Source organism: Pan troglodytes, chromosome 8 (assembly GCF_028858775.2).
Source record: "Pan troglodytes isolate AG18354 chromosome 8, NHGRI_mPanTro3-v2.0_pri, whole genome shotgun sequence".
Lineage (NCBI taxonomy): Eukaryota > Metazoa > Chordata > Mammalia > Primates > Hominidae > Pan > Pan troglodytes.
This window is the reverse complement of record NC_072406.2, coordinates 42,601,116-42,628,967: the sequence shown is the minus strand read 5'-3', so window position 1 is coordinate 42,628,967 and position 27,852 is coordinate 42,601,116. Positions and strand designations below refer to the sequence as shown.

Below are 27,852 nucleotides of genomic sequence, written 5' to 3'. Positions count from 1 at the left end.
TTTTCATGAATAACCAGCTGTGTGACCTTGGGTAAATTCTTAACCTCTCTGAGCCTCAGTGGCCTCATTCATTCAAACAAGGGTTGGACTAGAGGATTTTTAAGACCTCTTTTACGTATTGGGATTCTGTAATCCAAAGGTTTCAGAGATCGAGAATAATCTGTCTTCCTTGGAAAGGCGACACCTTGTATCTGGAAGGTAGTAGTTCAAGGTGGGAGAGCAGGAACAAATTAGAAATGTGTTGAGAAAGAAGATCTTTTTAAAAAAGTCCTCTCACTGTCCTTGCTTGTTTCTGTTGAAATACACAGACTGTTTCTCCCTTCTCTGATGGCTTCATAATCATTCTTTGTCTTTGATTCTTATTATTTATTTTATTTTATTTTTATTTTATTTTATTTTTTTGAGATGGAGTGTCGCTCGGTCTCCCAGGCTGGAGCGCAGTGGCGCAATCTCGGCTCACTGCAAGCTCCGCCTCCCGGGTTCACACCATTCTCCTGCCTCAGCCTCCTGACTAGCTGGAACTACAGGCGCCCGCCACCACGCCCAGCTAACTTTTTGTATTTTTAGTAGAGACAGGGTTTCACCGTATTAGCCAGGATGGTCTTGATCTCCTGACCTCGTGATCCACCCGCCTCGGCCTCCCAACGTGCTGGGATTACAGGCCTGAGCCACCGCGCCCAGCCTGATTCTTTATTTTGGAAAGTTTCTGACACCTCTTTAAATTAAGCTCTCATAGTTTCTTTTGTGTTCATTTAAGTATGTCTATTTTCTTTTCTCTAACCTAATTTATTTTTATCTTCTTTTGGACATTTGTTTTTTCTCCTGATGTGAAACCCCAAAGTGGTCACAGCAGACTCGCTCAGGGGTGCCTGAGACCGTCAGAATCTTCGTGTTCACAACAAGAAGGGATGTGCTTGGCTTTCGTTTCCCTTTAAGTTTATTAGTTCACTGCCAGGTATTCATTTATTCTCAACAGTTGTTTTCTGAGCACTTACTGTGTGTCAGGGACTGGTATAGGTGTTGGGGAAAGAGCGGTGGGAAACAAAATTCCTGCCCTCGTAGCGTTTAAGTTCCAATGGAATGGTACTAAAGTACCCTGAGTGATTCTCTTGATCTTCAGCCCTACATCTGTTGTTCAAGTGCTTAGGTTAATAACAAAATGTAAAATACCTACCATGGTTTCACATAGTTATGTGTGTCTGATGTAGGGGCCATAACCGTGTGTGTGTGCCTTGAGAAAACTTAAGATCTACTTCTTGGCAAATTTTAAATATATAATACATTGTTAGCAACTATAGTCACCATGCTATACCTTAGGTTTCCAGAACTTACTCGTAACTACAAGTTTGCATCCTTTGACCAATGTCTTTCCAATTCTCTTACCTCCAGCCCCTGGTTACCACCTTTCCATTTTGTTTCTGTGAGTTCAGCTTTTATATCAAAACATCATGCTGCACACCTTGAGTATATACAATTTTCATTTGTGAATTATACCTCAAAGCTGAAAAAAGACCCCAAAAAACCCAGCATGGTTCCTAACCAAAGGAGACACTTGTAAGGCTTTGTATCCTCCTACAGTTTGCATTTTGTATCTTCTGAAATTCTCTCTTCCCCTAGAATTCATACTGATAAAGCTTATATGCATTTAAAAATATATGTTTGAGGCCGGGCGTGGTGGCTCATGCCTGTAGTCCCAGCACTTTGGGAGGCCGAGGTGGGTGGATCACGAGATCAGGAGATCGAGACCATCCTGGATAACATGGTGAAACCTCATCTCTACTAAAAATACAAAAAATTATCGGGCATGGTGGTGGGCACCTGTAGTCCCAGCTACTCGGGAGGCTGAGGCAGGAGAATGGCGTGAACCCGGGAGGCAGAGCTTGCAGTGAGCAGAGATCACGCCACTGCACTCCAGCCTGGGCAACAGAGTGAGACTCTGTCTCAAAAAGAAGAAAAAAAAAAATATATATATATATACTTGAGGCAAGTACAAGTCAAATACCCATCTCTCTATTTTTAAAATTCATGCTTTCTCTGCTATCATAAAATTCGGTCTATAAAATGTTGATTTCATTACCAAGGCAAAGGTTGATGTTGATATCAAGCAGGATGTTACAGAAATAAATCATTGGATCCACTTTACTTCTTTCTTACTTTCAGACTTTGTCTCAGAACTTTATTAAACTTAGCAAAAGTTAAAAAGAAAGGTAGTCTTAACTGAAGACTTTGAGATGATTTTAGAAAGAGTTTAGTAACATTGGATGAACTATTGTGTGTCACTAATCATGTCAGAGAATGTAACTTACAACTGAAACTTTGGAGTCTGTAATCTTTCTGTGTGTTTTTTTTTTTTTCTTTTTAAGACGATTCACCTGGTCACTTCTATCACTGGGTGAAGCTGATTGTATATAAGCTAGAACTGCCTTCTGCCTACCTTTATGTTAGTACTATTTTTACGTTTAATTTTGCACAAGTTGAAAGAGATTGCTTGGTTCATGGGGCCTTAAACATTTCAACATTTGTCCTTCACAAGATAATTATTTCATTAAAAGTAAATTACAATTTATTCAGTAGCTCTCCACATGAAAATAATAATCAGATGGTAAATGGATGCCCTAAGATACGTGGAGAACAAATTACCGTGGTATTTTAAAGGAGAGAGTTTTCTAAGCTAACTTTTATGCATGCAGCATCTCCCTGGCTAACATGAGCATTGATGATAATTTCTACCATTAATGAGCTCATTTTTTTTTTAAATGAGACTTTGTTTTTACTTTTAAAAAACAGTAACCTAAGGCAGGTGAAGTCAAATTGTTATTGCTGGGAAGTTGTGTTTCAAATGAGCACTGTAAATGATTTTGTTGAGCAGGCGTGTTTTGTTTTGTTTTGTTTTGTTTTTGAGACGAAGTCTCACTCTGTCGCCCAGGCTGACATGATCGATCTCAGCTCACTGCAACCTCTGCCTCCCACATTCAGGTGATTCTTCTGCCTCAGCCTCCTGAGTAGCTGGGATTACAGGTGTGTGCCACCACACCCGGCTAATTTTTGTATTTTTAGTAGAGATGGGGTTTCGCCATGTTGGCCAGGCTGGTCTTGAACTCCTGACCTCAGGTGATCCACCCACCTCGGCCTCCCAGAGGGTTGGGATTACATGTGTGAGCCAAGCAGATGGTTTTTAAACTGGGGTCCAAGAACAAGCTTTAGAATGTTAGACTATCTCCCCAAAACCATATGGAAAATGCTAGGGTTTTTTTTTTTTTTTTTTTTTGAAAGCTCATTTAATAAAGGAGAGCATCCATTGTTTTCATTACTCTTCTTAAAGGGGCTGTGACTCCCAAAAAGTGAAGAACAAATGCATGTGAGGAAAAGTCACATTCTGATTCGTCATATGTTGCTTAACAACAGGAGTACCTGCTGAGAAATATGTCCTTGGGCGATTTCGTCATTCTGCAACCATCATGGAGTGCATTTCCACAAACCTAGATGGTACAGCCCACTACATACTACGGTCGATGGTGTAGCCATTGGAATCTTAAGGGACCACCATGGCAAATGACTGTGTTTCTTTTGTTGTTGTTGTTTTTGAGACGGAGTCTTGCTCTGTGGCCCGGGCTGGAGTGCAGTGGCGTGATCTCGGCTCACTGCAACCTCCCCCTCCTGGGTTCAAGCCATTCTCCTGCCTCAGCCTCCTGAGTAGCTGGACTACAGGCGCATGCCACCATGCCTGGCTAATTTTTTTCGTATTTTTAGTAGAGATGGGGTTTCCCCGTGTTAGCCAGGATGGTCTCAATCTCCTGACCTCATGATCCACCCGCCTTGGCCTCCTAAAGTGCTGGGATTACAGGCGTGAGCCTCCGCGCCTGCCTGGCAAATGACTGTGTTTCTATAGAAATGAAGAGCTTAGACGTGCCTGGATGGCTCCAGATAACACCCAGCTGAGCCTTACGGCTCCTAATGGGTCCCATCCTCCACTGAAATGAGATCAGAACAACCCATGGGGCTTGACTTAGTACTGGCCAGTAGAACTGGACAATCTGTTGATGGGTGTATTCTCAAACTGGTACTGTTCTGTTGGGTAGCCCCTAGCCACTGGTAGCAAGTGCCACTGAGGAATTAGACCTTAACCTTGACTTCATGTTAATTAGTCAGAATTGCAGTGGCCCCTTTCGTTGGACAGCACAGGACCAGAGGAAGTGGATTTGCACTTTGCATCTGCTGATAGGAACTGAAAAACTGCCATGCATTGCCTATTGACCTATCCATGTAATTTGTCATACTTGGATAGCAGAGGAAAAATCTAAAATACTGTGTTTTTCAAAAGAAATGGAAGCTTATTGTATTAGGGGAAAATTTCCTGGGGATTCCTTATTTCTTTCACATATACACACACCCAGTGCAAGCATGCACACACACACACTCGCACACACACTGGATACAGTTTTGTAGGTTCTTTGTGTCCTGAAAACATAAAATGTTCATTTCTGCATTTTGAATTATGGATTTGAAGATCCATGCTGTGCAGTCTCAGCATCACTAATAATGCTTGAGTTGAATGCTCCAAGCTCACTTCACAAGGCAGCTCTCGCTTAGGGAGCGGTTTGCATGGAGGTGCTTTGAATTCCGGGACAGAGTGGTTTGGGGGAACTAGGGGGATTGCAGTCTCTGTTGACAACGTGTCCCCTGGCTGCTTGGTTGTTCTTTCCTAAGTTTGTGTTTTGGTTTAAGGTCGTGGTGTTGTTCTGGGAGACATTAGCTTAAATAGCGTTTTGTTTGTTTTTGCTTTTGACGTGTTTAAACCTGTGGATGGAAACTAAAGTTGTCCTCTGGGAACCAGGGCTGTGATGTGCATGATTAGACCTTTCTGTGTTGATGGCTTGTGTGAGATCTTGTGATTACCCAGCGAACTGTGCCAAAGTTTCATTATTTATTCATTCCTTCCAATGATTTTGGAGTACCTGCTGTGGCTACTAAGGATATCATGTATTTTCCTCCCAAATGTCTGCAACTCATAAACCTCTGACAGTTTAGAATGTGTGTGGAGCCGGGCAGGATGATCATAAGAAGAGATGGTGCGCTTGTCACCTGTACAAGCCTCTTAGATTCCCAGGCAGTTTTCTCACCTGAAAAATGAGAGATTGACCTTCAGTGTTTCCAAGGTTCTTTGCTGCTCCCAAGTCTCTGATGTTTGTGTATGTCTACGTGTATGTGTGCTTGTGTGTTTCTGTATGTATGCATATTTGTGTCTGTGATTGTGTGTGTGTGTATGTGTGTGTGCGTGCGCATGTATTTAGCTTTTCCTCATAAATCTTTATTATTAAAATGAGCCCACAACAGAAGAGGATGAGAACTCTTGGGCTATGTAGGAAATGCAGGGCCGGAGGGTGTATTAGGATCAAGAAGAGGCCAGACCCCCAGGTCGTGGACCTCCTCCTGCCATGGGCCCACAGCCCATGTGGTTTTGTGAGGTCGCTTGAAAACCTGGTTAACCTGGAATGTAATTTTTAAACATGATTGTACTTTGAGGAAAGAGGCTGTTATTTCTTGTTAGAGGGATCTGGTCATCTTTTCTGCTCTGTTGTCTTTGTTTATGCTCTCTTGAGAGTCATGGTTCCCTCTGCACCTTGGGCTCGGCCCGCTGCGGGGTAGCCCCTGTTTCCCAAGCATGGTGGGACCCCTGCTGTGCCTCCACATCTGTGTTCTCCATCTGCTCTGGAATGCCCTCCCTGCCAACGCACACAGCTCTCCAGCCTCGGGGAACTTGCTGCTTTGGTTGGGAAATTCCCCTTGGGATTAAGCGTTCCTGCCTTCCCGCAGCACTTTCCTAGCTCAGAGCAGGCTCACAGAACGTGTGAGTGTCCTTGGGTACAGAATACCACAGGCAAGTGAGATCATTCTCCATTGCATTTCTTTTCGACTACAATTTGAGTGATTTTTCAGAAGTACAAGATTTACCTGATTCTTATATGGAGGTAGTGATGTATTATTAAATACACAGAATACAAAGGCAGGGATGGGTGGGGCGTGCACCTGTAATCCCAGCACTTTGGGAGGCCGAGGTGGGCGAATTGCTTGAGGCCAAGAGTTCGAGACCAGCCTGGGAAATATAGTGAGACCCCATATCTACAAAAAAAAAAAATTTTTAAGAATAAAAAATCAAATTTAAAAAGTTTATTTAAAAAGTCAGGGATAGCCCGGGCGCAGCGGCTCACACCTGTAATCCCAGCACTTTGGGAGGCTGAGGTGGGCGGATCACGAGGTCAGGAGTTTGAGACCGGCCTGGCCAACATGGTGAAACCCCATCTCTGCTAAAAATACAAAAAATAGCTGGGCGTGGTGGTGGGCGCCTGTAGTCCCAGCTACTCAGGAGGCTGAGGCAGGAGAATCATTTGAACCCGGGAGGTGGAGTTTGCAGTGAGCTGAGATCGTGCCATTGTACTCCAGCCTGGGTGAGACTCCGTCTCAAAAAAATAAAAATAAAAGGCAGGGATAATACCTCACTTCCCCTGCTTAACCCTAGCATCAAGAGTAGATGAATACACAAGTTGAATTGGATTAGGTGACTATATATCAAAAACAATTCAGCTCAGCTGTTGCACTGAATGAACGTTTTTAAAATAACCACACAGTTGACTATCCGAGTTGCCACCTGCCCTTATTTGGTTTGTCAGAGGGTGGGTGAATATTTAGGGACACTATAAGGGGAGTCCTCTCCTTTCTCTCCCACCTCTTTTACTCTCTCTCCCCCTTTCCCTTCCTCTCTTTTCCTTTCTTTTCTTTCTTTTCTTTTCCTTCCTTTTCCTTCTCTTTTCCTCTCCTCTTTCCTCTTCATCTCTTCCTATATTCTCTTTTCTCTTATTCTCTTTCTGTTTCTCCCCTTTCATCTTCAAGACATAACAACATGGCTATGGATATCTGTAAGTTTGACTGATTTTAATGTGTGCAATGATAATTTTTAAAACATGCATAGTATATACATAATATGTCTCTACACGGTTCTGATGGCTTTCTTAATATTGCTAATACTAAAAAAATTTTTTTAAATTATTATAATTTGAAACATGAATTCTGATTTCTAGGCTTCATGATACCTTGTGGAAAGAAGCTGTTATTTCTTCTTAGGATTGGTCATTTTTTCTTCTCTGTTATCTTTGTGTATATATGTATTATACATGTATGTGTACCTATATATGAGTAACATCCAAAAAAATCCACATTTAAAAAAATGTAGTTTGCAATAATCTTTTTAAAAATGTAGTTTGTCATAATATTTTTTAAAATGTAGTTTGTAATGAGGAGAAAATGAGTACATGACAATCGAGTTTGATTTTAGTAGAGCAAAAATTAAAATCAACCCTCAACTTATGCTTTGGTGTTTGTTAACTCAAATTTAAAATTAGAAATGTGGTAATTATTTGGCAGTTCTGGCTTTCTCAGGGAAACCATATCATATTGTATGTGTGTGTGCTGGCCTTTAAAAATAGATATTGCCACGAAGCTCATCATCTGAATTCATGGCCGACTCCTGGAAGTGGTGGGCTTTGGAAAGCAGGGCTGTGAGTTTGGCTCTTACACTCCCAGGGAGCTCTCCAATCCAGCTTTGGTTCCCTTCAGTCCATCTGTGGTCAAAGCTCTTTTGTTTTCAAAGCTAACTGCCGAAGAGTAAACACTCTTGACCCCGACCGTAAATATTTGTCATACGTCTGGTTAGTTTTAGTTTTAACTGAACAAAATCATTTTGGCAGAAGAGTCATTAAAGTTTGCACAAAATCCTGACCTTCACATCCCTGGTTTTCCTCACATAGGCATCCACAGTGAGTCACAATCCATTTGAAAACATTTCTTCTCTGGGCCTGAAAATCTCCTAAAACGTGTATTCTTCAGCAAACAAAGTATCTCATAGAATGTAAACATGGATGACTGGGGGAATACAATTTTTTTTGCGCATAATGACTTCTGTCAGTCCTCTAAGAAATTCAAAGAATTTTCACGGCTTCCAGTTTAAATTCTAGCGCCTCTGGCCATGGCCATGGTTTGTTCTGTGTTGGATTATCTTTCCGTTCAGGGGTTCGATTGTTACTGGGCTACTTTAGACAAAGCTACCTGGATCTTGAGTTGCCACTTTTAGCCCAAAATCCCCTTCCTACCTGTTTATGGGGCAGTGGAGCACTTGGTGGCCACACTGGGCTCTCTGTGTTAAGATGTTTGCTGAAAATTAGCTGTCTACGGTGGCCTATGCCCGTAGTCCCAGCTACTCAGGAGGCTGAGGGGGCGGGAATTCCCTGAGTCCAGGAGTTTGAGGCTACAGTGAGCTCTGATTGCGCCACCGCACTCCAGCCTGGGTGACAAAGCGACACCCTGTCTCAAAAAAAAAAAAAAAATCTGCTGCAAGAGTTTATTTGTAACCTGGAAGGAAAGGAGTAGTCCAGGGTTTGGGGCAGAGCCTATTGCCTCTGAAAAGACCCAGTAAATTCTCTGGGGACTGCTTGTATCCTTATAACTAGATAGTCGTCACACATGAGTCAAAAGAAGGCATTTGGGCTTTGAAGGTGGTCAAGAGCGTCCAGGCTGGGCCAGGCATGGTGGGTCTGTGTGAGAAGCAGAGCTTAGGAAGGCTGGGGTCTGAACGTGCTTTGACTTTTGCTTTGTGCAACCAGTAATCCAGAAAAATCCTGCCTGAAGCCCCAGAGGCTGTGCTTCTTCAGCAGGGTGTCATATTGTCAGGGAGCTGCAAACAGCCTGTTGTAGTCAGAAAAGACGGTGTTTTCCTTTCCACAGCTTTATGGACATAAAATAAAACTTGAATTTGACAAACAATACAATAAATCCTCCTTTCCCAAAAATTACGAGTTGAGGTCATGGTTCCTAATCGGAACTGTGTGCAGCTGTTGGATTTTTGGCGCTTTCTAGAGCTTTCACTAAAATCAAATGCATTTAAACACCCTCCCTCCTCAAGAGGACGGGATTAGCCCGCCTCCCCAGGAGAACAGTGCTCTCCTGCCTGCGTCAGCAAGCTCCTTACACAGTGGTCTCCTGCCTGTGTCAGCGAGCTCCTTACAACAGTCTCTGTGCACGCCCCATCACTTTATCATGGATTAGAGGCTGCAGGATGTTTTCATATGGCCCATGATAATGTAATGATGGCTGGTACTTTAGGACTTGAAAACCTCTTAACGTCTTGGCCAGACTGTGGACTGTTCTTTCAGGCATCTGTCTTTTAAATCAGTTATCTCCATTTGCTGTCAAATTTGGCCTGCATTGGCCGGCTTTATTATTTCTATTGTTCCATAGAGAGCCACACTGAAACTAATTTGAGAAAAGTGCAATCTCTATTGAAAACTTGGAGTCCACCAGCAAGTAGACTGTATATTTTGGAGGGTCCACCAAAGGCTCATAGTCACTGTCACCTCGTAAGGATCCTTCCAGTGAATGTCCAAAAAGTAGTTTACATCTGCATCCTTGATGGAGATTTTCTTAAGTAGACAGAATTTCTCTTTTTTTTGTTTCTTTCTTTTTTAGATTAGTTTTCCTTTTTTGCCCAGGCTGGAGTGCAGTGGCACGATCTCGGCTCACCGCAACCTCTGCCTTCCAGGTTCAAGCGATTCTCCTGCCTCAGCCTCCCAAGTAGCTGGGACTACAGGCGCGCACCACCACGCCTGGCTAATTTTTTGTATTTTTAGTACAAAATACAAAATAGAGAAATACATTAGAAATACAAGTACGATGCTCTTGTCAGGGAAGAAAAACTCTTTCTTTATCCTCTCTTGTGCAATGACCAGGGGCCTGCAAATGTAGCTGACAAAAGTCAGGTTCACAGCAGAAAAGAATACAAATGTTATTAACAATTTATATGCATGGGAGTTCACAGAAAAGAAGTAACACTCAACAGATCAGACTTGGGAGCTTATATACCTTTCTTCATAAAGGAAAAGAGCTTTGGGCTTCAAGGGATGATCAATTGTGCGGAAGCAACTGGGAAATACACGGGGGAAACTAGGGGAAGATAAGCGTTATTTTAGTGAGGTTTGTTTGTGCAGACTCATCTCCATCTCCGGTGTTAAGAGTTGCACTTCAGCCAGGTGCGGTGTCCCATGCCTGTAATCCCAGCACTTTGGGAGGCTGAGGTGGGTGGTTCACCTGAGGTTGGGAGTTCAAGACCAGCTTGGCCAACATGGCGAAACCCTGTCTCTACTAAAAATATAAAAATTAGCCATGCTTCGTGGCGTGGGCCTATAGTCCCAGCTACCCAAGAGGCTGAGGCAGGAGAACTACTTGCACCTGGGAGGCAGAGGTTGCAGTGAGCAGAGATCACGCCACTGCACTCCAGCATGGGTGTGACAGAGCCAGACTCCGTCTCAAACAAAATAAAAAAGAGTTGCACTTCCCCTTCCTGGTACAGGAGCGGGAGACACCTGAACAAAGGGAAGTTTATGCCTGGCTTTTAGGCAGAAAAAGTGGGGGCAGAGATCCTCCGTTGTCTTCAACTCAGAATAATCCTTATGCCAGAATGGCATATTTTGAAATGGTGTATTCCAGACCCTGCTTCATGCTTTACATAAAAAATATCAGTGCAGTACAATAAATCCTAATATCAGATTACTGTGTTTTCAGTGTGACATTTTGTTTATTGGAATCTGTCTTGTATGTCAGTTTATTGTATATTTTATTTGATTTTGGACTAACTTGCATGTATTATATATATCACAATTGCCCGAACCTCAGAACGAGTTTACACGTTTTTGTCTTAAAAATGGAAATACAGGCTGGGTGCGATGGCTTATGCCTGTGATCCTAACACTTTGGGAGGCCGAAGTGGGTGGATTGCCTGAGTTCAGGAGTTCAAGACCAGCCCGTGCAACATGGCGAAACCCTGCCTCTACTAAAATACAAAAATTAGCTGGGCAAGGTGGCACACGCCTGTAGTCCCAGCTACTTGGGATGCTGAGGCACGAGAATCGCTTGAACCCAGGAGGAAAATAAAAAGGAAATGCAGTTTCTCAAATAGTAAAGGTTTAATAAGCTACCCACCTATGTGCTGAAATAACCTTGAATTGATAAAGATTTAAACAAAAACTAAATTTGGTCATCTTTAGAAGCATATTATTTAGATATGGGGTATCATGCCATGTCATTGCAAATTGTGTAGGAAAAGCATCAACTTCTGTTTAAATTTGCTTGGCTGAAATGAATGTGAGGAAGTCAGTGTGGGAGTTTCTGGCAAACTCTGAATTATTCTGAAAATAGTATATTTCAAAGAGGCAGATATCTCTAAACAAATCTGAACAGGATTTGGAAAACATTTTTGTACTTAAATTTGATATTATGCCTGATATTTAGGACTTCTAACCAGTACTGCCCAATGCTTGATATATAGCAATAAATATTTGTGAAATGAAGAAATTAATGAATGGAACACACATACTTGAATGAGCAGAAAGACTGAAAGTACACAGAGCTGAAAGCCTGTTTGATTTCTTCATCTGTCATGCTCCCTAGTGAAAATTTGCTTTGTGACACTTCTGATTCATTCAAACCTTCTCCAGAAGGAAAGTAATTAAGTGTTTTTGTTTTAGACAGTTCCATTTTTCTACTGCAGGTGACAAGCGAGGAATAACCAGCTTTAGCTTTTAACACAATGAGTAATTAAACACAGAAGTTACTGCCAACAAAATTGAAATCAAATCTGTCATTTGATCCAGTGCTGTGTTGCATTTGCTTTGTGAATTGGTGGGGAAAATATGGTAAATAATAATACACCATTGTATGTTAAGAAACAGCTGGGAGAAGTAGGATCATTTTAAAAGGCTAAGAAACAAGGTGGCAAACATCTAGAAAATTCTTTAATTAAAGCTAAAGCAAATGAGATAAGATCAATCCTTCAATTGTGATATGATAGTTTTTTAAAAAATAGCAATTGTTTGGTCTGTTTCTTAAATAGATGCTGTCACTTACCTTAAAAGCTTTGCTAACCTCAAGTCTGACTGTGGGCCTTCTCTGTGGCCGCTGAAGCTACTAGTGTTGGTTCAAATTCCAACACTTTTTGTTATGACTTGTATTAGCATGGGGGGATAACTTAACTTCTGCCTCAATTTCCTCATCTGTAAAATGGGAATGATAGTAGTACATATCACATAGAGTTGTTATGAGGATCAGATAGGTTTATGCCTGTAGAACACCAAAAGCACCACTTGCAACATGGGCATGTTTATTGAATGATGATGATTAATCTTCATTAGGACCCAAATGATTCGTGGATTTCATTTTAACCATAAGCTGCAAGGATTTTTTTTATACTTTAAGTTCTGGGATACATGTGCAGAACATGCAGGTTTGTTACATAGGTATACATGTGCCATGTTGGTTTGCTGAACCCATTAACTCGTCATTTACATTAGGTATTTCTCCTAATGCTGTCCCTCCCCTATCCCCCCACCCTCTGACAGGCCCCGGTGTGTGATGTTTCCCTCCCTGTGTCCATGTGTTCTCATTGTTCAGCTCCCACTTTGGAGTGAGAACATGTGGTGTTTGGTTTTCTGTTCCTGTGTTAGTTTGCTGAGAATGATGGTTTCCAGCTTCATCCATGTCCCTGCAAAGGACATGAACTCATCCTTTTTTAGGGCTGGATAGTATTCCATGGTGTATATGTGCCATATTTTCTTTATCAAGTCTATCATTGATGGGCATTTGGGTTGGTTCCAAGTCTTTGCTATTGTGAACAGTGCTGCAATAATCATATGTGTGCATGTGTCTTTATAGTAGAATGATTTATAATCCTTTGTGTATATATCCAGTAATGGGATTGCTGGGTCAAATGGTATTTCTGGTTCTAGATCATGCTGCAATTATATATTTTTTAACTAAAATGTTATTGTAATTCTTTTTGTAACTTTGGTGATAAAAGTAAATGATTTGAGCCTATGATTTCCACGAAATCTAGGGAAATGATTTAATATCCTTTAATTTAAAAAAAAATGGCTTTAAAAGGTTCTGTCGTGGTATAGTTAGTGATAATAGAAAGCTCCTATTCCTGGTGCCTTAGTGGCCATTCCAAACCCAGTTTCCTGAGGAGGCTGAGCTCAGTGCCTAAGACTTAGCCAGGATTCTGCAGCTGATTCACCGAGGAAACCTTGACCACAGTGGTCTCATACATTCCATAAAGGGAAAGGAAAACTTTCCTACTGATGAGTTGGTTGGGCTTTTGGAATTCATATGTAAGGTGATTATCTGGATTTTAGTACCCTTAGGTCAATCCTTTAAAAAATACGTAAAAGAAGAGAATATTCTTCTGGTTGCAATGTCAAATTATAGGTGAGTATCTGCATATTTATTCATCCAGGGAAAATTCTGGATTCACTGAAATAAAATATTTCAACCAGAACCATATCACCATGGGTTTGGAACACATCATCATTCATCAAGGTTATTGTTTTCCAAATTGGATGATCATTAGAACTGCTTGATAAATGGCCAGGCCCCACGCCTGTAATCCCAGCACTTTGAGAGGCCTACGCAGGAGGATCACTTGAGCCCAGGAGTTCAAGACAAGCCCTGGCAACATAGTGAGACCTCCATCTTTACAAAAAAAAAATTTTTTAAGTGGCTGGGCATGGTAATATGCACTTGTAATCCCAGCACTTTGCAAGGCTGAGGCAGAAGCATTGCTTGAGCCCAGGAGTTCAAGGTTGCAGTGAGCCTTGATTGCGCCACTGCACTCCGGCCTGAGCAACAGAGCAACACCCCACTCTAAATAAATAAATAAATAAAATACTTGATAAAGCTCTTGAAAAATATGGCTTTCTGGTCCCCACCCAGATCTATTTACTCAAAACCAGAGGGTAGGGATTATCAACCTCTCCACTGCACCAGAGCATCACTCATTCGGCCCGCATCCCTCCTTCTTTTTTTTTTTTTTTTTGAGATGGAGTCTCTCTCTGTCACCAGGCTGCAGTGCAATGGCACAATCTCGGCTCATTGCAACTTCTGCCTCCTGGGTTCAAGCAATTCCCCTTCTCAGCCTCCCGAGTAGCTGGTACTACAGGCACGTGCCACCACACCCAGCTAGTTTTTTGTATTTTTAGTAGAGACCAGGTTTCACCACGTTGGCCGGGATGGTCTCAATCTCTTGACCTTGTGATCCGCCCACCTCAGCCTCCCAAAGCGCTGGGATTACAAGCGTGAACCACCACGCCCAGCCTCATCCCTCCTTCTATAGCATCTTGGCCCAGTGCCATCCAGCCATCAGCTTGAGTGAACCCACCAGCAAGGGGCTTTGTGAACATTGTCCTAATTGTCCTGTACAGATTGGACGTTTGTGACTAGGAAAAGCACACTTACTAAGGATCTACGTTTTTTAAACTTTTTGAAATCTTTTTTCCTTTGCTATGTTTTTTCTTTTCTTAACTGCATAACATAAATCTCTTAGAAAATCACATTTAAAATCCAAGAGAACTCATGATGTCCTCTTCTTGTGTTTTCTGGGTGCAGAGCTCCAGAGCTGTTTCTTTGAAATACAAGTTATCTGTTGAACTTAAGCATATTTGGCAGAGCACCCTGGGAGGACAGCACTGCCCCCAAACTCTGAGTCTCACAAGGAGGGAGGTCCTTTATCAGCGTGCAAGTGATTCCCCTATAATTCCACCCAACCCACCAAAAAGCCTCACTTCCAACTCCATCCCTGATACCATGGATGATGTAAAGAATGGTCAGTCATTTCACTGCCTGATGTCACTACCAATACACAAGAAGCTAGAAAGGAGATAAACAGAGAGCAGGGAACTCTAAAATATTTTCCCTGAGAATCACTGGAACAAGGGGTCTGATTACTTCTCTGTTGGCTGTTGAGGATCCATAGTCAACCGACTGTCCATGCTCCTCCTATTCCCTAGGACCCTTGCTCGAATGACCTCACCACCTGGCTGGCGCATGCTACCCTGGGGTGGAAGCACATTCTCTTATGACTTGCAATGGGAAAAAGGGCTGAGGATCGATTTTTTTTTCCTGAGATAGCTGAGGAGGTGAGTCCTGCCAACATCTGAGCTACCCCCTAGGGCAGGCAGAATATTTCTGGAGAAAAACGAGCCAGCATATTGCTAACAGATTCCATGGCATTCCAAACCCCACCCTCCCACTGGGCCATTTGGTATCTCCTGGAGCGTAAAGTCCATGGAATGAGAGATTCTCCCCCTGGTTCTGGCGTGGCCCCATTTTCTAATAATACCCATCTGCAGTCTTAAGCCTTTAAGCTGTCCCAAGGGTAGGGGGTCTCAGGGAACCAGTTGGCTCCAGTCACCTTGAAGGATTCACTCTGAGTTCTGACTGGTTGAGACCAGAAGTTCTCGTAAGTAGCAGCTTCGCCTCTGAGATGCTCCTTCGCCTCACCTGCACGATTCTGCAGAGCTGGGGTCCTGCCTACCTTTTAACCACATCTGACAATAACTATCCTTACCTTTTGCTACCCCTTAAATTCAGACTTCTTTACCTTTGGCATTGGTTTGCTCCTGATTCCTCTCCAAAATATTCTCGAATGCTAAAAAATGTCAAATGCTCTTTATCTTAAACAAGGGCCAGTGTTTGAACCATCATATGTCATAGTGACACGCCTGTCAGAGCTAAAATGAGACTTATTACATGCCGTCCTGCTTGGGAGTAGTTGGGGATGAGTAACCACTTGAAACGTTCCAGCAGGCCCCCCACCTCGGTCCCTATTCTAGACAGGCTAGAGCTGTGGCCATACCAGCATCCAGTCCTTATGTTTAAAACAGATCAAGCCTCTAAAATGAGGGACTTTTAAGTGCTTTTTTTGAAAGTGTGAAGGAGCAGTGTACTGAAGATAATGAACAAGCTTCCTTCTCACTAAACAAGAGTTAACCAAGAATTGCATTCACAGGGATATAGGCAAGGCAGGAATAGACGGCGGGACTGTAGATCATGCTCCAGTGAGGATACTTGACTGAGGAAGGAGGGGGCGACATTCCTCTCAGGCACTTAGTGAGTTGGGTATAAGTGTTACTTATTGGTATCCAAAAAGGCAACTAGAAATCAAGGTGATTCATGTGGAAAGAGCAGAAGAGTGTCCATGGTAATTATGAAGTAGCTGATGGCTCTGGGCACAAAAGTGAGCTGAACACAGTTATGGGGCCAGTGTGCTTTGGGTAGCAAAGAGCCTCCTTCAGCAGCTCAGAAATGCATGAGCGAGAGTGCACCTAAAGAATCACAAGTGATGCACTGCACAGGAGTTACAGGAAATGAGGAGCCGGGGGCTGAGGGAGTCTGGGAAGGTTTCATAGGCACAAAGGGTGGGTGGGATTTTTGATTCATGAAAAGATGGAGGTTGGTGGGCAGGAGGAAAGGACACATGAAGGTAGAATGGGCAGGGTGCAGTGGCTCACGCCTGTAATCCCAACACTTTGGGAGGCTGAGGCAGGAGGATCATTTGAGGCCAAGAGTTTGAGATCAGCCTGGGCAACATGGTGAAACCTCGTCTCTACTAAAAATACAAAAGTTAGCCAGGCATAGTGGAGCATGCCTGGAGAACTGCTTAAACCCAGGAAGTGGAGGTTGCAGTGAGCTGAGGACCATGCTACTGCACTCCAGCCTGGGTGACAGAGCGAGACCCTGTCTCAAAAAAAAAAAAAAATGCAGAGTGAATGGAGCTTGTTTGGGCAGGGGAGAGCCTTGATTGACAAAACAAGTGGTGTGTGTTTATGGACAATGGCAAACCTTGGGAGTCTGGAAGGAACAGATGCTGTGGCCCTATGGAGGATGGAGAGGAGGAGGAGACACCACCAGAGGTAATTCAGAGGCTGTTGTGATTGTACAAGTCTCAGATTCTGCAATGATGGCAGCGAGGAGGGAAAGGAAGGGACGAGGGTGGGGCATGAGGGAAGAATTGCCCAGGTTGAGGAACTGATTGGAGATAGAGATCTGCAAGAACTCAGAGATAAAATTGGGACAAACTACCCAGATTGGCAGGGAGCCCGCCACAGTGTGGAAATGAGAAAAGGGTGAGGGGTTGCTCTGACTTCACGGTGATGAGCCTGTCCAGTCCTTACCAGTCTCTCAGGGGGAGGGAGGTCACAGTGTCACAGGATCCTTAGGGTGTCGCTTTACCAGCTGGAAACCTCTGTTGCTGGTGGCACCTCTGCCTGAGTTTTGCTCATGCCTGCTGGACTTGTTCCGTCCACTCAGCCCAGCAAGATGTGCTCAGCTCGTGCTACCAGCCTGGATCCCATGCCTGCCAAGGGCAAGCCAGGCATGGAGCAGCAAGGGGGTATGTGAGTGAGTGAACACAGGGTCTGGCCACTGCACAGCCAGGCACACTGGCTGCTGTGGCAGGGTGGGAAGCTCCATATGCCAGCTCCCTTTGAGGCTGCGGCTGGACCAGATGTGCCACAAGTGGCTTCCACTGTGGGCACCAGCGTCTGGATGAGGGGAATGTGGTGGTGCCCGAAAGCTCAGAGACACCAGGAACTGCAGAGTCCCCAAATAGGTGTTACAGCATGTCACAGCCATGGCTCAGGGAGCACCAAGGTCTGGGCTTCCAGAAGGGCTGCAGCTCTTCTCTACTTCTTGTTACCTACAGTGTGGTGAGTGGGGGGACATGTTTCAGCCCATTTGTGTTACAGCTCTTTCAGTCCCACCACCTTGCTCTGGCCCGTAGCTCATGGGCTGGACCAGCCCCACTGCTGCTTCCCATCATGTGGGGTGACCACTCAGCACCAGCAGAGGGTGGGAGGGCTATAGTGTTAACAGCAGCTCCAGCTCTGAGGTCTGGGCCCCCAGAAGGGTTGCCATCCTTTACTCCCATAGCCCAGGAGCATGTCACCACCCACAGCTCAGCGAGCTGGTCAGGAACATGTTACAGCTCCTTTCACTTCCGCCGTTCAGCAGGTCCTGAGTTCTTGTCCCGTGTCTAGGAAGAATGAGGTTATGCAGACAACTGGGTGAACAAGGCAGGCAGGAGCTTTATTGAGTGACAGAACAGCTGTCAGGAGACCCAAAGTGGGTAGCTCCTTTCTACAGGTGGTCCAGACAAGTGTCTTAGGCTGGCTGAGTCTGGGGTTTTTATGGGCTCAGAAGGGAGGAAGTGCATGCTGATTGGTCCATAGGTGGTCATAGGCAGGCCTGGAAAAAGCACCATCTGATTGGCCAAAAGGCATCAGTGAAGTTCTCACTCCAGGTTGCGGACTCCACCTGGAACGGACAGCTGAGCCCCCAGGCTTCAGGCCATCCCTGGTTTAAAGGTAGGGTTTCACTAGAGACCCACCCCTTCCTGCCTAGGAACCTGTCTGCCTCCCACTGCCATCAACATGCCATCCATGGCACCCAGGCTGTCTGCACTGAGGGGCACCCACATGCCCACACTCAGCTGCCCTCAATGCCCCCAGCCTCCCTCCCACACTCATCACTGCCCGAAGTCCAGAAAGGGCTGAGGCAGCAGGGTGCTGGGTCTGCCACAACTTTGCTTCGCGCTGGAGCGGGCACTTGGAGAGAGGAGAGGCCAGAGAGTGGGAACAGGCACCTCTGCCTGAAGGAATAGGAGGCTTCCCAGGCCCTGGAGAGTGCAGGGATGCCCAGGTCCATGGCTAGGCAGCTGCAACTGCCTGGGAGAACAGGCTCCCATCCTGCCAGCTTGGTAGGGCGCAGGGCTCCTGCTGGGATCACCTGTTCCTGGCCCCTGCCAGCTCCACAGAGTGCACAATCCCAGCCATGGCTTCCCCACTGCAGCTGGCGTCCTCACAGCAGCCACCCCAGATGGGCCACTGCTGCCATCAACAGTTGGCAGGAAGGCAGGCTAAGCCTGGTGTCTCAACCAGAGGACTTTGCAGCAGAGGTAATTGCCAACCCCACTTCCACTGCCTTGACGTCCCTCTTGCAGCAGAGAAGCTAATCCTGCCCAGCCTGGCCGTGAGTGAGGGCACCTGAAGGGGTGAGGAGGCGGGGGTAATGTTGTGTAGGTGGGAGGGGGCAGTAGAGAGTCCCATACTCAAAGTGACTGCCAAATCCAGGGCTGTGCATAGAGTGACTGCTGACAGCCTTTGATAAGCTTTGCTGTGAGTCCAAAAGAATGATCGGATAGATGCCTGTCTTGCAGCGCATCTACATTAATCTCATAGCAAATTATTCGTCTCATATTAGAGAAAGTTTAGCTTTCTTAGAAGCTTGATGGGAAAGAGCCTCCCAGCTCTTAGAGTTTGATTTTCGCAACTCAGTTCACATCTTCTTCTTACTCCAGGTTCCCAGCTCCTTGAGCCTTGCCCGTGAAGGGGTTGGAGTCAGGATGGGAAGCCTTGAGCTGCCTTGACCTGCTCCAGCTCTGACTCAGGGATGTGCCCTGCTTGTCACAGCATGGGTGTGCTGGGCCTTGGGGCATCTTTTCAGGCAGAGAGCAAGACGTTGGCACTGTGGAAAGCTGTACCTCCAAACAGCAGCCCATTCACAGACTGCAGAGGAAGAAAAGACCACACTTGCTACAGTAACAATGCAATTCAGTACCAGGGAATAACTTAACATGAAACATGTCAAATCTATGTAAACAACTGGAAGACACTCCTAAAAAATACAAAAAAGAATTTGAAAAAAAAAATCATGTTCTAAATTAGGGAAGTTTGAGGTTCTAAATATATCAATTCTTCCTAAGTTAATTTATTACATTTTACACATTCTCAATTTATAAAATACCAACCATTAAGAAAAAAAATAAACTAGGCAAGGAGATTCCAAAGTTCACATGGACAAATAAGCAAGAGCTGCCAGTTATTGAATGCATTACACAGCCTCAGTAATTAAAATAATGTGGTACTGGCAAGTGAATAAACAAGACAGCGGAACATATTAGAAAGCCAGAAGTAGTCCCAGATATATATGAGAATACATAAATTTTGAAACCTGTCATTTAAAGTCAACGAAGAAAACTAGATTGCCCAATAAACATAATGGCAACTGGGTAACCATAAGGAAGAATGAATAAATCATGCCCCACACCAGGATAAATTTCTAATGGATCAAATATTTAAATAGTTCAATGTGTAGGCCAGGCATAGTGGCTCATGCTTGTAATTTCAGCACTTTGGGAGGTCGAAGTGGATGGATCACCTGAGGTCAGGAGTTTGAGGCCAGCCTGGCCAACATGGTGAAACCTCGTCTCTACTAAAAATACAAAAATTAGCCGGGTGTGGTGGCACGTGGCTGTAATCCCAGCTGCTCGGGAGGCTGAGGCAGGAGAACTGCTTGAACACAGGAGGCAGAGGTTGCCATGAGCTGAGATCCTGCCACTGCACTCCAGCCTGGGCGACAGAACAAGACTCTGACTCAAATAAACAAATAAAAAAATAGTTAAATGTTTTCAAAAATGAAACCACAAATGCATTATTATTTGGAAAAACCAACCGTAAAAATACATTTTTGAGGCAACTGGAGAAAATCAATTATAGATCAAGTATTAGATGATACCAAATAATATTGTTAATTTTGTTACATATAATAGCATTATAGTTATACAAGGAAATATTCATAATTTTAAAATGCATATTGAAGTATATAGAGGTAAAATGAGTTGATATTTTGGGTGTACTTTAAAATAATTTTGTTGAGAGAGAGAGAAGAGATAGAAGAAAGAAGTATAACAAAACCTTGATAGCAGTTGAATTCAGGTGGGGGTATATGCCAGTTTATTATAGCATTGTCTCTACTTTGTACAGGCTTACATTTTTTCAAAATCAAAAATATTGGCTGGTTGCAGTGGCCAGTGTCTGTAATCCCAGCACTTTGGGAGGCTGAGGCGGGAGGACTGCTTGAGACCAGGAGTTTAAGACAAGCCTGGGCAAAACAGCAAGACTCCATCTCTACAAAAATTTTTAAAAATAGGCCGGGAGCTGTGGCGCACGCCTGTAATCCCAGCACTTAGGGGCCAAGGCAGGTGGATCACTTGAGTTCAGGAGTTTGAGACCAGCCTGGCCAACATGAAAGAAGCCCATCTCTACCAAAAATACAAAAATTAACTGCGCGTGGTGGCAGATGCCTGTAATCCCAGGTACTCGGGAGGCTGAGGCAGGAGAACTGCTTGAACCCAGGAGGCGGAGGTTGCAGTGAGCTGAGATGGCACTACTGCACTCCAGCCTGGGCGACAGAGCAAGACTCCATCTCAAAATAAATAAAAATAAAAACTAATAAGTACTAGAAGAAAACAGGAGAATTTCTTCATAGCTGTGGATTTGGCAAACCTTTCCAACTGATTTAAAATTAAGAAACCATGAAAGAAAAGATTGATAAAAATCAACTATCTCTCTCTACACAAACACACACATATACATTTATTTATATAAAATATATATTATGTAAATAATATATATATATTTGAATATATATTTTTTAAAGCCACTTTTCCACTAAGGGGAAAAAACCCACTAAAGAGAAAAAAAAACTAGGAAAACTATTTGCCGCTCACATCACAAACAAATGGCTAATATATTAATATAGACATTTCTGGAAATCCTTTTAAAAAGTTAAAACTATCAAAATAGACAAAAGATCTGAACAGACAGCTCACAAAAAAGGGAAAAGGAATTTAAGGAGTCTAAAACATATGGAAAGATGCTCAGCCTCACTTTTAGTAAGAGGAAAGAAATGTACCATATCTGGGAAACCTCAGAGCAGCAAAACTCTAGAGCTGCTCTTGCACTCCGCTGAGGCTGGGGGGAGACGGGAACCGTGGCTGATGGGAATGTAAACTGGTGCGATTTGACAGTTTTTGTCAGAGTTCTTTCAGATACACTTAGATTCAAGGTGATATAGCTTTGTTTGAAAACAGCAAAAGAATAGAAGCCTTAAGGCCCATCCATAGAGGACTAAGTAAATCACAGACCCTGCGTACAGTAAAATACTATGCACCTGTAAGAAAATGAGGCTAATGCCTGTGTGCCTATATGGGAAGATCTCCAAAGCACATTGCTAAGAGTACTTTGCACACTTCTGCTTATATATGAAAGGGAAACTAAGTATCTATTTGTATTTGCTTGCATAAAGAAACTCCATAAGGACAAACAAGAAACAAATAACAGTATTCCCTCCCTTATCCTGGGGGATGCATTTGAAGACCCTCAGTGGATTCCTGAAATCGCAGATAGAACCTAATCCTGTATATGCTGTTTTTTCCCATACTGTACACACATAAACCTATGATAATGTTTAATTTATAAATTAGGCCAGGTGCAGTGGCTCGGGGCTATAACCCCAGCATTTTGGGAGGCCCAGGTGGGAGGATCATTTAATCTCAGGGGTTCAAGACCAGCCTGGGCAACACAGCAAGACCCTATCTTTACAAAAATGTTTTTAAAAGATTAGCTGGGCATAGTGACATGCACCTGTAGACCTAGCTACTTCAGATGCCAAGGCGGGAGGATCCCTTGAGAGCAGGAGATCGAGGCTGCAGTGATGTGTGATTGTGCCACTGCACTCCAGCCTGGACAACAGAGCAGGACCCTATCCATCAATGAGTAAGTAAGTAAATAAATAAATAAAGGCACAATGAAAGATCAACAATATGGCCAGGCGCAATGGCTCACGCCTGTAATCCCAACACTTTGGGAAGGCCGAGGTGGGCAGGTCACTTGAGTCCAGGAGTTTGAGACCAGCCTGGCCAATGTGGCAAAACCCTGTCTCTTACTAAAAATACCAAAAAAAAAAAAAAAAAAAAAAAGCCAGACATGGTGGCACATGCCTGTAATCCCAGCTACTTAGGTGTCTGAGGCATGAGAATTGCTTGAACCCGGGAGGTGGAGGTTGCAGTGAGCCAAGATTGCACCACTGCACTCCAGCCTGGGTGACAGAGCAAAACTCTGTCTCAAAAAAAAAAAAAAAAAAAAAGAGGAACAATAATAAATAATAAAATACAATTCTAGTAAGATACTGTAATAAAAGGTATGTGAATGTGGTGCCTCTCTCTCTCTCAAAATATCTTATTTTACTGCACCATGGATAACTGCAACCTTGAAAAAGGAAGCGATGGACATGGGGCGACTACTGTAACTGGCACCTCAGAAATGGGGAAGGGGGCGGAAATATTTCACTGTGAACCTTCTGCCACTTTTTAACTTTATTCAATCACATGAGTCAAAAAATTACAAATGTAAATTGGATTTTTAAAGACTGTACTGTGGGCTTATTACATAGTCACCTTTGCAGATCAAGTCCTGACTTTATGTATGACATCTATTAGCAGCCTAATTTTATATGAATTGAATGCAATTCCAAAAATAACAGTTAGGTCATTTGAAAACATATGCCTTAGGTGCCCATTAAATGCTCTTTTCAATATCTGTTTTGTTCAGAATGTAGTCTGGCCGGCCCTGGGTGAGTAGTTCCATGAAGTAAGATACTGTGATCACTTTGAGAGGGCAGGGTCCCTTTGCTCATTCCTATATCATTTCATCACCTTCCTCATGATCCAGCCAGCTGCTCTATTAAATATGAAAACCAAGTATGCTTTCAACCTACAGGTGAAGAAATTAGATGAACTGTCTGGCCATAAATTATGTCATAATTCTTGGGAGCCAGAGCTGTTTCACTGTGGTTGAGACCAAATTTCAAGCATCTGCTCACTGAATGCTTTTCCATTTTTGCTTTAAAAGCTTCATATGAGTACATACAGCATTTTATTTGCTTCACAGCATGCCCCACAGAACTCTTTCTTGGAAATACAGAGATTCCTATTTTTAGTCTTTCAGGAAACAAAATTACTAACTTCTCCCCCTGCTTCCCTTTTTCTTCTTTATAAAGAAGAAAGGGTTGGAAATCTTATTTGCATTTTCATTCTCTGTGATACGAGGATGAGGGGGGAGGGCAGGGTTTGTGGGGATCTTTCACAGCGTTTCTCCCAGCTGGGACTAAATACCATGCATGGCCACAGCCTTGTCCTGTTCTGCACTTGCTTTTATTTATTTACCTCCAAAGCAAAACACATCCAGCAAGGGGAAGGAGTGCTCGAGTTTCAGTCGTCAGGATGGTAAGAAGTCCTTCCTTATCATTTTCCTGGGCATGGAACGATTTTAAAACAACTGATATACCTCTCCCTTTCTTTTTTTGAGATGGAGTTTCTCTCTTGTTGCCCAGGCTGGAATGCAATGGTGCGATCATGGCTCACTGAAACCTCTGCCTCCCAGGTTCAAGCAATTCTCCTGCCTCAGCCTCCCAAGTAGCTGGAATTACAGGTGCCTGCCACCACGCCTGGCTGATTTTTGTATTTTTAGTAGAGACAGGGTTTCACCATGTTGACCAGGCTGGTCGCAAACTCCTGACCTCAGGTGATCCAACTGCCTCGGCCCCCCGAAGTGCTGGGATTACAGGCGTGAGCCACAGCGCCTGGCCTCTCCCTTTCTTTTTTTAAAAAATTATATTTAGTCTTCTTTCAGGCTTGACCATTTGCATCTTTAAACATTATATTGCAAAGCCACTTGAAAGCTGCAGTTTACAAATGTACATGATTGATAGGTCTATAGATTTTCATAGAAGGCCTGACTTCATAAGAATTTATACTCATGAATAAAAACATTTGCATTCTCTTTCTTCCCCCAAATCATTCTGGCAGTGAACACTTCACCTGCCCAGGCCTTTTATGGAAGAGTGTATGTAATACCTCCGAGCCTTTGGGGCCTGGGATCCAGGTTGTCCCACAGCAGGGAAGGGAGGGTGAGACAAGGCAGCTTAAGCAGGTACGGCATGTTGGAAGGTGTACCATGTGCCCTTAAAGGTGAACCCAGTGTACCTTCATGAACCATGGTACACCTTTAAGAACTTGGTATGCCTTTATGAACACTTAAAGTATCAGGGGGCACTTCATGAAACATCATTAAGTTTCTCCTAAGTCATTGCAAAATGATCAGAACTCTTTTGTCGTGGACAGCATTTCTTTTGTAGGCGTTTAGAGTTGCCAATAGCTCCATAAATTGTTAAAAGCAAAATATTGAAATATAACCTAATAATCCAGGGCCCCATGTTTTGAAAGATCACTGCCAAATCTTTCACGTAGATAACAAATACTGTGTCAACATTTAGCTAAATCGAACTGGTGGTGATCCCAACAAGCAATGAACTGGTACAAAGAGAAACAATTAGGAGAATAAAGGACTCAGCCATCAACAAGCTGAATAATGATCAAAGGGACAAAAGTACAGATAATGAGGAAGAGAAGAAAGAGAGAGGGAGAGGAAAGAGGTAACCGGTGCTGAGCAGGAGGTGATGCCACCTGGTAGCAGAATCAGAAGCCTGCATGGTGCAGAGTGCACTATTACAAACGTGAATGTCATCAATCCTTAGAACAACCTTAAAGTCATTGTCCTTAGAAGAGGGGATAATTAGCCTGAGTCACATGGCTAAAAAGCACTAGAGCTGGGCTTTGAACTCATGTCTGATGAGCCCAGGCTCTTACTCTCCAGGCTGTTCTTTGCATTTATGGTAGGCCATCAGTCACCTGTTTCTCTCTGCATCAGAGCTGAAAGCCACAGGTTCAATCCTGAAATGCGCCTATGGCAAAAACCTCATTCTATATAGTAGTTGCAAATTGTGCCTCAGGCTTAAACCTCTCCCAGAACTGGGGACAAAAGTGGCTAGATGCTATGGTGAAAGAATATGGATAGTTCAGTTTAAACACATTTCTACTTTTAGAGAAAGAATGCATTAATGCATTATTCTCCCTAATAATGATTTAGAAGCATCTTGTTGATAGATACAGAGTAGCACATTTTAAGCTTTATAATTTTCAGTTTCAGCTCTGGAATTGGGTAAAACTGATGTGTACATTGGTTTTAGGTTAAAACGTGGCATGTAGCATTTTGGAAAGCAAAGTGAATAAATAAAAATCCAGGGGGAAATTTTTTTTCAATGCTTTTGCTCTAGGAACTTATTTATGCTGATATCATTAGCTGTTTTTCTTGGATGACCAACGTGTATAATTGTAGTGACATACCTCTGAGATAGGATGAAAACCACAACAAAATACAAACCTTTCAAGTCAGCACATAAGTTATGTATATTAATGACAGGGAGAAATGGAGCCAGGAAAAGTGGTTTTAAAACCGCGCAGATACCAGAGAGTGTCCATGTATGTGGTTTTATTAAATCTGACTTCTAGAAGCGAGTTGTTCACCACTGAGTGTGAGAAAGAACCCGGAACTTCATAATCATATGTATTGACTATACTTCAGATCAGATAAGTGGTCCCATAGCATGGGTCCCTTGAAGAGAGATGCCATTGTGGGGTTTTAGTTAGAACAGTCTTTCGGTCCTTCTCCTGGTTCACGGGATTTGTTTGGATGTTGTTCTCATCACAATTCTACCCCTTCGTTTTTGCATAGGGTCCTTTTGTGCCCCAATATTTCATGTTCTGGGACTAAGAAAATGTTAATTGCCTATTCTCTAATAATATGTGTATAAAATGCATCCCCAAGTGACAAACTTTACTATGTAAATGATGCTGCTGTTTATAAAAGAAAATGGTGAGTTCTTCCAGTCCTGATTTTGCCACTAACAGCACCTTAGCCAACCTGTGTGTTTCTCCATCTGATGTGGAGGTGCAACAGGCCTGGGCTGCACGGTGAATCACCTGGGGAACTTTAAAAAAATTCCCATGCCTGGGTGCCGCCCAGAGATTCTGGTGCCGTATGTCTGGGTGTGGTGAGGGCATGGGAAGGTTAAGACTCCTTAGGAGGGTCTAACAATGCTCAGCTCCAGTTGGCAATGACTAAACCAGAGGACTTCTAAAGACACCTCCAACCTGCCCCTTTGTGATTTCTAGTCTGTGTCATACATAACTAATGGCCAAAATTCAGAGTAAAAGTTTTTCAGTGATTCATGTAACGATCTCATCCAGCCAGACGTGGTGGCTCAGACCTATAGCCCAAGCTATTGGGAGGTTGAAGTGGGGAAATTGGTTGAGCCCAGGAGTTTGAAGCTGCAGTGAGTCATGACTGCACCATTGTACTCCAGCCTGGGCAACAGAGTGAGACCCTATCTCTTAAGAAAAAAAAAAAGAATCAAAAAAATCTCATCCAGCCCAAAGCACTCAATAGTAGAGTACCTCTTTTGCCACATGTAGTGGATTTTATCGGTTCTTTTGTGGGATGCATTTACCAGATTACCCTCCTCCTACCTCTAACTCTTCCATTAGAATAGCAAACCAAACAGAAGAGGGCTGTCATTAATAACGTCCTACTCAATAGGCACTTGATGAACATCTTCCACATTTGGTGTAAATTCCATTCACCCTGCGAGCCACCCATATCCTGTCTATCTGACCGTTGGGAAATTGATTTTGTTATTTTTGCTTCTCCCTGGAGGACTGCACAAAGTTTTAAGACAGGCTTGGCATGGTGGCTCATGCCTGTAATCCCAGCACTTGGGGAGGCCAAGGTGGGTGGATCACCTGAGGTCAGGAGTTCGAGACCAGCCTGGCTAACATGGCCAAACCCCGCCTCTACTAAAAATACAAAAGATTAGCTGGCTGTGGTGGCACATACCTGTAGTCCCAGCTACTCAGGAGGCTGAGGCACAAGAACCGCTTGAACCCGGGAAGCAGAGGTTGCAGTGAGCTGAGATCATGCCTCTGCACTCCAGCCTGGGCGAGAGAGCAAGACTCTGTCTCAAAAAAAAAAAAGTTTTAAAACAAAAAGGCAAGACTGAACAAAAAAATGGAGGGCAAATAAAAGAAAGAAAACAACATTCTCACGATGTTGAATGTGTTCTAAATTTTCCAGGCAAGAGAAAAGAACAGCTGTGATTCTGCGAGTTTGCCTGAATGTCAAGGTCAGACTTAGGAGTTGAGTGTTGTCCTGGGTGTCAGGCTGAGGTTCCTCGCTCTCATCT

General features: G+C 43.5%; 1 protein-coding gene and 1 non-coding gene across 21 annotated transcripts in view; both read left to right on the top strand.

The window, feature by feature from the left end:
• The window catches only part of SVIL (supervillin), a 277,505-nt gene that overhangs the window by 106,854 nt on the left and 142,799 nt on the right, over positions 1-27,852 (top strand). The gene's annotated exons all lie outside the window — the stretch shown is intronic.
• On the top strand, positions 24,718-24,798 carry MIR938 (microRNA mir-938). Its single transcript, NR_036014.1, has one exon. It is a non-coding gene; the product is annotated as a microRNA mir-938 (primary transcript).